The sequence below is a fragment of the Podarcis erhardii genome, assembly GCF_964252035.2.
Source record: "Podarcis erhardii genome assembly, chromosome: 6".
NCBI lineage: Eukaryota > Metazoa > Chordata > Lepidosauria > Squamata > Lacertidae > Podarcis > Podarcis erhardii.
Genome location: NC_138510.1, coordinates 85,438,794 through 85,454,887, shown reverse-complemented (window position 1 = coordinate 85,454,887; position 16,094 = coordinate 85,438,794).

The window sequence follows — 16,094 nt, the reverse complement described above, 5'->3', positions numbered from 1 at the left end:
CCCCCTCTCCAAAATATGGGGGGTGGGCAAAAGGGCTCAGCCCCTGTGAGTTGCTGTCCCTGATTAATATACAGTAGCTGCTGCCCCAGTGGCCTGGAATGTGTATGCCACAGTTTGCTTATATATTTGCAATGGCCACTCACCTAGCTAGAGTTTGGGAGACTAAAATTTGGGAGAGTCAGGAGATGGGTGTGGATTTCATGGGGCTAGAGGGCCAGCAGCATGTGACGCCTCTGTTAAAACATCTACACCAGGCTTCCTCCAAGTCAGCCCTCCAGATGTTTTGAGACTACAATTCCCAACATCCCTGACCACTGGTCCTCCTAGCTAGGGATCATGGGAGTTGTAGGCCAAAAACATCTGGAGGGCTGAGTTTGAGGAAGCCTGATCTACACTGACTGCCCATATGCTACTAGTCTGGTTCAAGGCTCTTGCATTGAGGTACATAGCCCTGAACAACTTGGGTCCAGGATACCTTATATTCTAGCCCGAATACTAAGATCAGCTGGAGGGCTGTTATTTCTCCCCCATATTACAGAGCCCCAGGTGACTCAACCAGAAGTGATGATTGGTCCCATTCTGTGGAAGGCTCTTCCAGCAGAATATACTCACTGTTGACTTTCATCTCTATGACAACAGGCTCTGCATCTGCTTTTTTCATTGTGTACCCAGTCATTTTTATTATTGCTCTGTACTGCTTTGAAGGGTCTTTTATGTTTTTATATTGCTGTACACCGCCCTGATATTTTATGAGAGGTTGGTATATAAATGCTTTTATAAATACAACATAATCAAATAAGGTTTCCCTCTACCTTTCTGCCATATTTCAAGCACTGATTCACTCACTGCCATATGTTTATACTGAGACAAGCAGAGATGCCTGACAATTGCCAGAGAAGAAATACTTGGAAGTGCCACAAAGACCGTGGGTACTTCTTCCTTATTTAATGGCACTGCCTTCTCAGAAGTATCATAGGTGAAAGGTGTATTGAGGCAAACTGCCATGAAAGAGTGTCTGAATGTGCCTGTGGTAAATAGTGATTAATACTGAAACAAGGGAAATATTTCCTCAAGGAGAATGGAACGGAACAGCAACACCACAAATATGTGCAGGTATATAAAGGAGTGAACATCAAAACTCATGCTGATAACGAAGAAAGAATGGCGGTTAAAATGGACTTAGCTGAGATGGCAAAATTGACATGTTTGATCAGAGAAAAGTCATTGTTGACATTTGTTAACGATTGGAAACCTATCATAGGATTGTTGCATGAAAAAGAAAAAGAAATAATGATATTTGGATTAGAGAACTGAAGATAATGTTTGCTTATAGAAAGTGGCTTTGTTGTGTGGACAAAGTGAATATTGTTTTTATATAGCAGACAGAAGAAGAATGGGAAGTTCTTTACTTTCTGAATCTTATTTTTCTATCTTTCTCTTTTAACATCTTTTCTCTTGTAAACTCTACTTCTTTTTTTCTTTCTCTATCCCTTCCCCCCTCCTTTTTATTTGTTTATTGTATCTAGATTAAAGTCTTAGTTGGATAAAAAAGGGGGAAAGATATTAAGTTTTGTATTTATAAACCTTATGGTTGGACAATCCTATACTTTAAGTCAAGATTCTTAAGGTTACTAGAGATCTTAAGCATCTGGCAAAATAATGCCATAATTGCTGCCACAGGCATGGCCAATCCATATCCCCTTTCCCCTTTTACTTTGAAGGAAACCTCAAGAGTTTCTATCTAGTGAAACACCAGTCTGAAACATGAATTGAGCACCTGTGATCCTCTGGATGTTAAAGGACATCAGCTCCCTTCATCCCTGTCCTATTGGCTATGCTGGCTGGGACTGATTTGAGTTGAATTCCAACAATATCTAGAGCACGTATAGACAAACTCGGCCCTCTAGATGTTTTGGGACTACAGCTCCCATCATCCCTAGCTAACAGGACCAGTGGTAAGGGATGATGCCTTTGCTTGATCTAGAGGGCCAAAGGTTCTCCATCCTTGGCCTACAGAATAAATAAGAGTCTCCAACTAGGGAAATATGTCCAAATGCTGTCCTACTGTGGTGTCCTCTGCTGCCTCCGCAGCCCTATATTATCCATACATTGGTGGGAGGTGGTCTGAAGAGGGAAGCTGTAGGTTCCACATTTGATTTAGAACCTTGCAGGGTTCTAGAACACAAACAGGGTTCTAAATCACACAAGGAGCTTGCACAGATTGAACAACCTCCCCTCTTCATGGAATGCACAGGTGGAGGATGTCAAGGAGCGTGACTGCAAGGATTGGGGCCAGTAACGCTGTCCCCCCCATACGCATCTAATCTTGTGAGATATAATACCTGAATACAAGCCTATTGAGTCTACATTTTGGTTATGCTAGTCAGTTAGTCTCTCTCATTGCCAGTTTCCCCATGCCTGGTTCTAATGGAATCATGCTACCAACATGCAGAATTCAGGTAGGATAAATAGACATAAATCTGACATCAGGAATCACAAGACAGAGAAGCCAGTAGGAGAACATTTCCATCTCCCAGGACATTCAATACAGAATCTCAAAGCAGCTGTCTTATTACAAAAGAATATCAGAAATAGACTTGAAAGAGAAGTTGCTGAATTACAACTTATCACTAAACTGAACACTATGGAGATACCTGGTCTTAATAGAGAGATTGGATATTGGATTCCTGTCTCATTACAGATGCTAATCATCTGCAAACTATCCCTTGCTTTTTCCTGTAGGACTAATTGCAGTCATTAACAATCATCAACAGATTTACCATACCCATTGAGTCAATCACCCATCTCCTACTACCCTCCTGAGAAAAACCCACCCGCCCCACTATATATAAGGGTCTGGTATCTTCTGTTTCAGTGTATCTGAAGAAGTGTGCATGCACATGGAAGCTTATACCAAGAACAAACTTACCATAGTTGGTCTCTAAGGTGCTATTGGACAATTTATTTTTATTTTATTTCAACATGCAGAATTGGCACTTCAAAGCTCACCCCAAGAATCAAAAATATGCACTTGAACTAACGGTAGGTTGTGTGTGTGTGTGTGTGTCATTCTGCTCTAAATGTAGTGAGTACAGCTTCACCTTCAGACAATCTGCATTTTCACTGCAAGTGGTCAAAGAAATGGCCCAAATGAAAACAAGAAGGGAATCCATCTGAAAGTTCTCAGTCAGATGGGCTTTATTACTCTTAATTTGAGCCACCACATCATTTGTATCCAATTTCACTTTTGAATTAACAAGGCAGATGAAAAACGAAAGCAGTTCATTAAACCTTAGCCAGAGGAGGGGAGCAGGTTTGTGCAATGAGTCATAGCAGCAGTCACTTCACATAGCTGATTAGCCAGACACCAAGAGGAGGAACATGTATCTAAATTAATTTGGAATAAGAGTTCTGTTTGCACTCCGCTGTTGCTGGTTAGTATTGTGGATATCCTGGCATCCCACCCCCACTTACCATCCAGGGTTGCTCACCCACATTGCTAATTGCTGTACTAGAACAAGGATTTTCCTCTTGCCAATTAAATTTTATTTTGTTGGATCCTCCTTCTGTTTATGAGAAACATGTTTTATAGCTTTGAAACTGTAACTTGTGTATACGGGGGTACCTCCTGTCTCTATATCTGGTGGCAATGACATTATGTAATTGATTTCCATTTGTGGAAAGAGAAAGACTATGAGGAAGGAAATGAACTCCTGAACAGAAGGGATGGAACACTGCTCCTTTGAGTAAAAACTGTCTAAAATATTATTCACTGCCTACTTGTGCAAACCTGAATGTAGAAAGGGCCACTAAGACTTTTAAAAGCGAGTTATTTTAATGGTCTTATGTTAAGAACCACTACACAGGCAGAGCAATCTGTATTACAGGGATGGAAAACCTGTGGCAATTCAGGTGTCATTGGACTCCAGCTCTTGTCACAGCTGCTGCACTGTGATCAATATTTTCTGCACTATAACCCAAATATCTCCTTCCTCATCAGTCACCACCAGCATTTGTGAGGTTAAGAGCTTTTTACCCCAACTTCTAGAGCAGGCATAGGCAAACTGGGCCTCCAGATGTTTTGGGACTACAACTCCTATCATCCCTGTCTACTGGTCCTGTTAGCATGGGATGATGGGCATTGTAGTCCCAAAACATCTGGAGGGCTGAGTTTGCCTATGCCTGTTCTAGTACCACAGGTACTCTATAGTTGGAAGGGACCCAAAGGGTCATCAAATTGAGCTCCCTGCAATGCAGAAATCTCAACCAAAGCATCCATGACAAATGGCCATTCAACCTCTGCTTGAAAACTTCCATTGAAGCACAGTCCACAACCTCCCAATGGAGCCCATTGCACTGTTGAACAGCTCTTACTGTCAAAAAGTGTTCCTGGTCTTTGGCTGGAATCTCCTTTCTTGTAACTTGAATCCATTGGTTTGGGTTCTTGCTTCCAGAGCTGGAGAAGACAAGCTTGCTCCATCCTCCATGTGACAGCCCTTCAGCTACTTGAGGATGGCTCTCATATCTCCTCTCAGTCCATAGCTGTCAATGTTTCCCTTTTTTTAAGGGAAATTCCCTTATTTTGAATAGGATTCCTCTCAAGAAAAGGGAAAAGTTGACAGCTATGTCTCAGTCTCCTCTTTACTTCCATACCCCTTTCTCAACTTACTCTGCAAACATGTCAGTGCCAGTTACATCCATTTACAGTTTGCTCAGACTGTAGGGAGTGGGTGTAAGGGAAGGAGTTAAGGATTTCTAAAATTTACAGGAAACAGCTGGCATTAAGTATGGACATGAATCATAATGCCTTCCTTATGTTTACCTGTCTTTAAACAGTCCAATCCTAAACATGGCTACTTGGAAGTAAACCTCACTGAGTTCAGTGGGATTTACTTCCTTGCAAGTGTGTTTTGAAATGCAGGATGTGACACCTATTTAGCAATCCATTCACCACAAGCTGAGTTATTAGAGTATCATAGGTATCTCTGAATCTTACAGGGTTCTGCTCTCTGGAAATGGCCACGGATATTGTTCAGACAGTTGCTGTTTATTCGACATTTATACAGTTGTGTCATTTGCAATGGAAATATGATGTTTTGCCTCTTACTGGAAATCCTTTGCTTATTAGTGAGTGCCCATGAATACCTTTTATCAGGTCATACAGTTCATATTGGCTGACGCTAATAGCAAATGCAAATGCAGTAACCAAGCCTGTTGCCCTCTTTTATCCAAACATTGTCAGGAAGAGTACTTGAACACCAGGTTCAATTGCATTTTCCATTTGCAGCCTCCTTCCTCTCAAATAAGTTCTCTTATTAAGTGAATAGTTTAAGAGCTACTGAAATCCAACAGCTCTTGTGGTTAACACAGACCATTGCTCTTTGTTATTCCTATGGCTATCACTGAATGGACTCAGCAATGGGCACCCATAAAAGCATAACTATGGCAGCATGCTTGCTTTTCCTCCAGTTAAAAGAGGTAGTGAATTTCAACCTTGCACTTTCAGCATAAGGAGAGGCTCAGGTCCTGGTTTTCTGTATGAGTCACTGTCCACAGCAGTGTTGCATGCAGAGGGGCAATGGTCAACCTCCTCTGAGATGAGGTAATTCCCTGAACTGGGAGTGATCGAATAAGCATATCACAGTTGATGTTGAGATGTGTTGGAATTATCTGAACCAATCAGCTATCAGGAGCATACATTTGTAAATCTGTCCTGATATGTAAGAAAACTTCATGAAAACTTGAATTGAAACAGTATTTTTGGAACCATTTCCTCTCAAAATATGCATTTCTCTCCATATAAATGTATTATATCCATATAAAAAAACCAAACACCATACCTCAAAACATTTTTTAATGTTTTCGAGCCAACTACATTTTTAAATTAATTTTTAATTTTATTTAAAACAAAGATAAAAGAACTACATACAGTCAGAGAATCATCTCCAAATATTCCACAGAGCTTTGTCAGAGTTTATATGCTAAAATCATCACAACCATCACGAACACAAAATGATACATAAGAACCTCCATCGCTTGGACTACTGTCCACAACTAAAAAGACATATTGTATCGGCAGCAGCGTTGATCTGCAGAGCCAACCACTGCATTGAAATTTTTGGAAAAGTGCAAACTCTTAAATATAACTATGTTCCAATCCACATATTAGTTCAGGAGGCGTGGATCAGGTCAGTTTCTATTAGGATTTGCAAACAATGACTTCCTCAAGCATCCTTAGCCAATACACTGAGAATCCTGCATCACCCCAGGAAATTGACCTCAGTTTCTTTGGTGACCCATTATACTACATAAGTATGCATATTAAATACATTTCTATCCAATACTGGAAAATTTGCATAGAAGAAAAGCTTGCAGTTTTGGACAAGCAAAGTTGCACAGACCACCACTTTCCCAGTTAAGATGGAATAGTTGGGTTTAAGCAGGTTTAGCCCATTGTTTCCCCATTTAGCTCTAGAGCTCTAAATATAACTTGTCAGGTAACTCCCAATTAACAGCTTGCTGAAAGTGTTTTCTGTCCCCAAGCTTAACTCCAATGATTTCGCTTCATTTCACCTGCGGATTAAGCAGCAAATAACTTAATATTACAATGTGCTATTCACACTGAGCCTTATTGTTGGCTAAGTGTGTGAGTCATCCAATATCACATACATTATGCAACCAAACCAAGACAAGTGTCAATATTTGCAACAAATAAGTTTGTTCCAGGACACAAGGGACAATTTCACAGCTACAGTTGGCTAATATGTCATTCAAGGATCTTGTGTTCTATTTGTAATCATATGGATATAGATGTAGAAAGAAAGAAAGAAAGAAAGAAAGAAAGAAAGAAAGAAAGAAAGAAAGAAAGAGAATTATGATCTTTCACTTAATGCAAGACCTACGTGTGTATTTGTCTGTACAGGCGTGCATACACACACACGTATCATAAAAACCATTTCATGATCTCAGCATAGAGTTTGGGTTTGTCCACACTTCTGCTTGTCTCGTGCCTAGAAAGCATAGGTCCCAAGGAAAATCCGCTCTTTAGTGCTAAATCGGAGCAAAATTTCTGTTTGCTCCAATTGAGCACTAAAGAGTGGTTTTCCCTGGGGGAAAGCAACAAAACAAGAGGAAGTGTGGAGAAGCTCTATGGTAGGCCCAGTTTTTAACTAAGGAGGACATTTCATCATACCCTACAGCTCAGAATGTGGGCAACATAATTGAATGTTCCTCCATACCAAACAACAACAACCCTTTACTTCAGAAGTGGGGAACCTGTGGCCTTCTAAATGTTGTTGGTTTCCAACTCTCATCAGCCCCAACCAGCCCAACCATTGGCAGTCCAACAACATCTGGCAAGGCATAGGTCCTCCATCCAGGCCAACCCTTCCCTCAATATATCTCTAGGTGCAGTGAACTTTTGTATCTGGAGGAACATTCAATCAACATGGACCACAACCTGCTGTTTGAAGTCAGGAAGTTTGACCACAGTTTTAGTTTTATTTTTATCATTATTTAAATTAGTATAGTGCCCTTCATCTGTAGATCTCTGAGCAGTTCACAACATAAAAATACAATATACAAAAACACAAAATACACAATAACAATAAGAGCAAAACCAAACCAATAATCCCCGTTCCCACAACACGTTTAAATGGGTTTTGGATAATAATCAACCAAAGTTTAAATGTGTATAATGAAAACCTCCCCAGGGAGAGCATTCCACAAACAGTGAGCCATTGCAGAAAAGGCCTGTTCTTGTGTTGGCAGCCTCCAGACCTCTTTTGAAGGCGGCACACGAAGAAGGGCCTCAGAGGATGATCTTTTGATGCCTTGGTGAGTACTAGATCTAAAGTGTGGGCTAAGGAGCCCCCTTCTTGATTCCGTATTAATCTCTGCCATGAAGTCAATACTCAGTAGAGTTGAACTAGATCCTACTAGTGTTTGCCAAGGAAGTAGGAGCATGGGAGGATATTTGTGGGAGATATTTGCAGGGAGGATGGAAGTTGTCATCCAACAATAGCTGAAGGGTCAAAGATTTCTCATCCCTGCATGAGATGCCTTGATGCAACAAACATCATGGCTGACATTACGATGGCCAACTACAGCCAGCAAATTCTCCCTGAAGCATTTTTCTAAGAGCAAGTGAGGGAGCAATTTAAACTAACAGCCGGGGGGGGGGGACGGCGGACACCTGGCTACAAATGAATTAAGCACTGCTCCAACATACTGATTCTCCCTTGGAAGTGGCCCCCCTCCCCATGTCAGTGGTATGAGGAAAACATGGCTCTGAGGAATCCTTTGTTCCCCTTATATCTAACATCTTGTAGTGCCACACCTTTGGCAAACCAATATTCCCATGGCTTCAGCCCTCACCCCAAAACTCTAGTGCAGGAATAAGAATACCAGCCAGTCTTACAGGTTGATGACCAAGACAATAAGACATGTGAAGTGCTTTGAACCATGATTGTACAAATGGCTCCTTGGGACACTTTTTGAAAGTGTAACATTTAGATCAGGTGTGTTTAACTTTAGTTTGAAGCACACAAGGTTAGTTGGCTTTGGAGAATGGTAGAAACTTGCCTAACAAAACAGTGAAGATTGGGGAGAGGGGAACTTAAGCAAATTAACTGCCCCAACAGCAGGAACAGACAAAAATCAAATTAGTACAGCACACTAATATCACACTACTGGCCTGTCTGCTTGCTTTGACTGATTGTGAGCTAGTAGTACATCAGGTGGCTATAACGAAATGGTACTTTACTTGAGTTAGCTATTTTTCCCCCCTAAGGTAGGATAAATGTGCACATTAGTGATGCTGTTGGTTCTTGTTTGTTCTGGTTTCCATAAGGCAACTTGGTTACTAATAGCACTTCCATTGTGCTCTTAAGATCAGGTGACTCAGTATCATGAAGGCAGATCTTCTCAGCTCAAGGACTTGTTTGCATTAGATGTTTATCATGCTGGAATGCTATTCAAGGTATCTGCAATGCACATCTGCCTAGTGGTACCATCTTTACAGACCCTAAGCAGTGGGGGATTTTTCTAGGTGCTCTACAGCTAAGCAGCACCAGCCGGCAAGCCATCACAAATTAAAATCATGATAGATTTTCCCACTTTCTGCTTATCAGACTGCTAAAAAATGTTGGGACTCACACAAATCTGATCTCAGAAATGCATGAGCCTTCCCTGCCTCTCCCATTATACAAAGAAAAGTTTTTGTAGGGGGTTCTCCAAATGTTTTACACGTTGCAAAGTAGATTGAATGAGATATGCTTGGCCAGAAAATGTTCAAAACGTAGAATTCGTACAGAGTTGCAGCAACTTCCGTGGATAATGAACACTGAAGCAGGGCAACTGAGAGAAGGCCTGCGGCTAAATGCTTGATGAGTCTCTTAATTTATTGCATAATATTTGTATACTATCCTTCTAAGCAGATCCTAGGAGGTCTGTAAGACTGAGATATTGTGACTGGCTCAAAATCACACTCAATGAGCTTCATAGCTGAGTGGAGAACTGAATCCTTGTCTTTGTTGTCAAGGGCCATTGCTTTGTCCATTACACTATAGGGTCTACCATGGGTGGGGGCTGGGAAAGTTGTAATGCACGGGTAGGCAAACTAAGGCCCGGAGGCAAACTAAGGCCCGGGGCCCGGATCTGGCCCAATTGCCTTCTAAATCTGGCCATGGACAGTCCGGGAATCAGCATGTTTTTACATGAGTAGAATGTATCCTTTTATTTAAAATGCATCTCTGGGTTATTTGTGGGGCCTGCCTGGTGTTTTTACATGAGTAGGATGTATGCTTTTATTTAAAATGCATCTCTGGGTTATTTGTGGGGCATAGGAATTCGTTCATTATTTTTTTCCAAAATATAGTCCGGCCCCTCACAAGGTCTGAGGGACAGTGGACCGGCCCCCTGCTGAAAAAGTTTGCTGACCCCTGTTGTAAAGGGTGCATTTCACATGTAGAAAGCTGGGTGCTTAAAAGCAGCATAACCCTCCTAGGTGGATTACTAGCCTGATGAGTCACCTCCTTGATGGAAACACCCATGTATTCAATAACTCATCTTCTCATTGCCATGAATAAACATCAGAATGAGTCTCTGATGTTCCGTTCTAGTAATTGGATGCAATGGGCTGTATCCAATGTTTGTGATTCTAAAAGGGGACTGACTGAAATTAATGGACATGACTAACTTAAGTACATTCATTTCAATGGTTCTACTCAGAGTAGAACTTAGATAGAACCCTCTGTACCATCCAGCTATTCCCTGTACACAACAAGGCAAAGATGATAGAAGTGGAAAATATATATGCTGTGTTTAAAATACAACGATTTGGTCATTTCCTGATGACCTGTTTATTGAGCATTCATCCTTTTGTATGCACAAAAATTGCAGGAAGGTTAGGCAACATCGGCTATTTATAGAACATCCATACTTTCCAATGCAAGATCCCCATCACTTTTCCTTATAACAAAAAGTCCAGTTTTGGAGGGGTAGCAGGTTTGTTGTGCAAGGGCACCAAATCCGCTTTAATGTGCAACCTGGATTTGCCAGTATTTGACTACAGATTTGCCAGTTTTTGACTACAGTGGTACCTCAGGTTACATACGCTTCAGGTTACAGACTCCGCTAACCCAGAAATAGTGCTTCAGGTTAAGAACTTTGCTTCAGGATGAGAACAGAAATCGTGCTCTGGCGGCACGGCGGCAGCAGGAGGCCCCATTAGCTAAAGTGGTGCTTCAGGTTAAGAACAGTTTCAGGTTAAGTACGGACCTCCAGAACGAATTAAGTACTTAACCTGAGGTACCACTGTACTCCAAAATAGCAGAAGGCTGGAAGGACCTTTAAAAACAGACATACACATACGCACAGAGAGAGTTAAAACTGAATTGAGGAACAAAACGTGCATTTTTAAAGCTACCGTTTCTTCTTTTCGGAGTTAATAAATGTGTCAAAAAAATCTTATACATGTATGAATTGTTTTTTGTGTATATATATAGAGAGAGAGAGAAGAAGAAAGTGTGTCTATTAAAGCACGTCCACAGAACATGATAGCATGTTTCAACCTCCACAGTGCTAAAAAAAATTGTGCAACTCACCCACCCACCAGCTAGACAGCTCACCTCCTGCTTGTCGTGAAGAGGCAATATAATGAGTCACTGGTATTCCCTTCTAGAAAATCTTTTAAAAGCTGTTGCTAATGCCGTTGAATGAACTAATCATTCCTGCCTTGCAAAAAATTACAGATCTGGCATACTTTTAGGGACGTTCCGAGGAACCAAAAAGAAAATGGTAATGTATTATTATTCACAACATGGAAATCGTTGTGGCTTCAACACCATAAATAACCCATGTGTGCTGCTGTTTCCAAAAGGTTATCCCTGCAGCTTTCAAATAAGGCAAGGACTGAAATAAAATTCAATTGATTACGTTGAAACGCTCGAGTTTCAACAAAACCTCCAGATAACGCTCGAGTTTCAACAAAACCTCCAGATAAAAACCTGACAAGCCAAAGGCTTACACCGTCTAAAAGACTTCTACAAAAACAACAAACCCATACCAACCCAAGAAATACAAGACAAAGTAGGGGACACCCAAATACCCTGGCTAGCACACCACCAATTACACACCTTCTTAAACAATCCAGCAGTAAAATCAGCAGCCACTAGGCCCTTGACCACCTTTGAAAACCTTCGCCTGACAGCAGGTGGACATGGCAAGGGGATGGTATCCACAATATACAAAATACTGCTCCAAAATCCCACAACCCCCCTTGATGCAATCAAAAAAACCAATGGTAGCATGACATAGGTTATGAAATTAACTCTACCCAATGGACTAGAATGTGATCTAAACCTCCCTTTAAATCCATCTCAGCACAGAGAAGGGAACTCACTCTGAAACTCAACTACAGGTAGTACTTAACACCACAGAAACTGGTGCTAATGCGCCCAGGAACCTCACCAAAATACTGGAGAGGCAGCACCTCCACAGGCACATACCTCCACATGTGGTGGGAATGTCCTAAAATCCAACCCTTCGGGACAGCAGTCCTACAAGAAATATGCAAAATAACTAAACAGATATCAAAACTCACCCCAGAATTGGCCCTACTGAACATCTTCCAAGATCATAATTACCACTCACATTATACAGAGCTTATAACCCACCTACTCTCAGCAGCCAGAAGCCTCATAGCCAGACACTGGAGAGACCTGTCAGGGGTGAACATGGACCAGTGGTACCATATCATTTGGGAAACAGCCTTACAAGAAAAGCTATGCAATAAACTGAAACTGTAAAGGTAAAGGTAAAGGTACCCCTGCCCGTACGGGCCAGTCTTGCCAGATTCTAGGGTTGTGCGCTCACCTCACTCTATAGGCCGGGAGCCAGCGCTGTCCGCTGACACTTCTGGGTCACGTGGCCAGTGTGACAAGCTGCATCTGGCGAGCCAGCGCAGCACACGGAAACGCCGTTTACCTTCCCACTGGTAAGCGGTCCCTATTTATCTACTTGCACCCGGAGGTGCTTTCGAACTGCTAGGTTGGCAGGCGCTGGGACCAAACGACGGGAGCGCACCCCGCCGTGGGGATTCGAACCACTGACCATGTGATCGGCAAGTCCTAGGCGCTGAGGTTTTACCCACAGCGCCACCCGTGTCCCCAAACTGAAACTGACACTGGGACAAATAGAAAAGGATGCCTTCACCCCAGTATGGCTCCCCTTTATCACATACACAGCCCAACAAGACAACAACAAGAACATCTGGCTTACTTAACCCAACATGTCCTCCCCACCTCACAAAGGCAAACAAACTCACTGCACACAACCACAGACAACCAACCATACCCTGGGCCCCAGACTTCTCTCACTACCAAGGAAACATAACAAGCAAATAGAAAGAGAACCTATCTAGTTGAAGCCAAAACAAAATCCCACACATACAATGCAAAAAATATATATTTCTTCTTCCTGACCTTATACTGTATTCAACACTAACGTCTCATAACAAATGTAACTGATCTGTAGAAAAGACTCTACAATGAAGAAGACAAGACATTGTCTAAACCCTGTGAAAGCAAATCTGGATGCATGTTCAGTAAACAGGACATCTGGACAAGTCCATCATCTGCAAAGTCTAAAGAAAGTTTTCTTATTTCTTAAGATTGGAAATATTTCTCTTCCTTTCTTTCTTTGAGTGAAACTGTGGAAAAAACCATTTCTAGCAAATACTGAGAGCCTCCAGGACCCTAGATAATACAGCTTTGCCATCAAACTTGGGGTGTGTGTTTTGTCCTCCTGTCAGACAGCCTTGGCTTAAATCTATAAGAGAGGGCTTCCCCCCCCCAGTTCCACCCTTACCCCATGCACTGTAAGATCTTACAGCTGCAAAAAAAAGTCACTGGATGGGAAGCAAGTTGCATGCCATTGGGGGAAAGCTGCCTATCGCCTTCTAAGAGTTCAGCTTCACAGGCCCCACGGAACTCAATCACTTTTAAAATAATTACCGAGCAACCGGGACATTCTGTCCTAATAACATCTCATACTTGTTCTCCTCTCCCTGGTGAAATGGAAGAATAGAAAAGATTGCAACCATCACATCCAAATGAATAATGTGAAAAGAGAGAGAGAGAAAACACTGGCAAGGAAAAATGTGGACCTCAGGAACTGGCTATCCTGTCTGAGGGTCAATGGGACTGAAGTAAGGCATTCAAACTAATGCTGGACATTTTAGCATGTTTCATTTCCTGAGCTAAGATCTGCAAAGGTGAGAGGCAAGGGGTTGCTTGAGTTTTGGCAGACCCTAGGAAACCTGATACCCCAGAAGAGATATCTGTCCCCATTGCATATATATATATTTGATCGCATGGAAATTCCTTTTTTAAAAAAATAAAAAATCAGGAAGGCCTTTAAACCTCCAGCATGTTTGGTGTCCAAAACCAAAGCACTATTATACCAGACCCTCCAAGTGTCCCTATTTTCAAGGGACAGTCCCAGTTTTATGGAAGCCGTCCCAGTTTCTGATTTCATTCCAGAATGTCCCTATCTTCCTTAGGATGTCCTGATTTTCATCAGAGAAATGTTAGAAGGTACGATAGGACATCCGTATTTTCATCAGAGGGTATGCAGTTAGGTGACCCACAAGCCAAGGAGATAAGTAACCTTTAGAAGACATCTGAAGGCAGCCCTGTTTGAGGAAGGTTTTTTAAATGTTTAATGTTTTATTATGTTTTTATATATGTTGGAAGCCGCCCAGAGGAGCTGGGGTAAATTATGATTATGATCATTATGGAACAGGGCATCCCTATTTTCATCAGAGAAATGTCGAAGGGTATGTTATATCACTTTAAACAATAATGTTTTCCTCCCAAAGAACCCGGGAAATATCATTTCTAAGGGTGCTGAGAGTTGCTAGGAGACCCTGGTGGTTAAGCAACTACTGCTCCCAGAATTCTTTTCAGGGGCAGTGTGACTGTAAAAGGGGCATAATAGTGCTTTAAATTTTTATTTATTTATTTCATAAAATGTGTACACTGCTGCCTGATTGTAGAAAAAAACCACCAGGTCTGTTTCTAGCTACTTGGCCATGCCCCTTCATTTCCATAGCCCCATCCCGGATTCTTTTTCTCGGTCACACTACAGTGTGACAGTGTTTAGGGGCAGTTTCATGGAATGTTATTAACCAGAAGCTGGTATTTCCATTGGTATGTTTATCCAGTGCTTCCATCCCTTCCCTTTTTAATTGAACTGAAGGTTTCTTTACTGCAACTATGGTAATTATTTAATGCATGTATCATATCCTTTATTTGTGTGAAAATACCATATGTTTCATGCAGTGAAACCTTTTTTTAAAGAACATATGCTGCCTCACTGGATCAACTAAAGGTCCATCTGGCCCCACATTCTGTTTCCAGTAACAGCAGCCAGCCAGATGCCTCTGGGAAGCTCACAAGCAGAGTATGGAGGCTTGATTTCATTATTACTTTGAGTGCCATTAAATTACCATTTATGCACTTATGTACTTTGGCCCTAAAGGCTCACTGCATTCCAGCTTTCCCATCTTAACCACATGGATTGCTAAGAAACATGCTACTGGTTAGGGCATTAAGAAGAAGCAGCTTTATCGTCCATTGCAGCCACTCCTTTCCAGGCAGGCAAAGTAGAGAGCCAGAATGGTGCACTGGAGCCAACTCCTAAAGGCCAAGGTCCTTCAGGCCCCCCAATAAAATATTTGAGGGGCCATCCCCCCCAAAAGTTGGTGGGCATTGTCATTCTAATAGGAGGGTGCCACGTCTTGTAATCAATTATGCAGGGCAAGGATGATCTTAGGAAAGTTATTCATTATCTTCCAGCCTAATGATTGAGCCCACTTTTGCATTTAGCTTCACTCACCACCACAATGCATCCCTTGCCACTTGCATGCAGCCCTTGGGGGAGGACGAAGGTTTCCTGCTCCTACCCAAGCCAAGCTCGCAGTGTTGTTTTGAGGAGAAGATCGGGGTGGGGAAAGAACCATGCACACTGCCTTGCGTTCACTGGAAGAACAAATGTGATCACTAAAAGTGAAGAACCCAAGTATAAGTACAGTGGTACCTCGGGTTAAGAACTTAATTCGTTCCGGAGGTCTGTTCTTAACCTGAAACTGTTCTTAACCTGAAGCACCACTTTAGCTAATGGGGCCTCCTGCTGCCACTGTGCCCCCGCTACATGATTTCTGTTCTCATCCTGAAGCAAAGTTCTTAACCCGAGGTGATATTTCTGGGTTAGCGGAGTCTGTAACCTGAAGCGTCTGTAACCCGAGGAACCACTGCAAAGGATTGTAGAAGCTGCTTTATACTAAGTCCGATCACTTGTCCATTTAGCTCAGTGCTGTCTATACTGACTTGCACAGGATTTCCAAGGTTTCAGATGGGCAGGGTTGAAGTGTAGGTGGGTTCCCACGAGGTAAGACACAGTGATAACAGCAAGAACCTTTATTGAACTAACAGAACTGAACAATAGGGGCAAAGCAACTGCTTATATACATTTCTGAAAGCCTGAGCCATTCCCGCTCCCAACGTGATTGGCTGTCTAAACTTCCAAGCCGC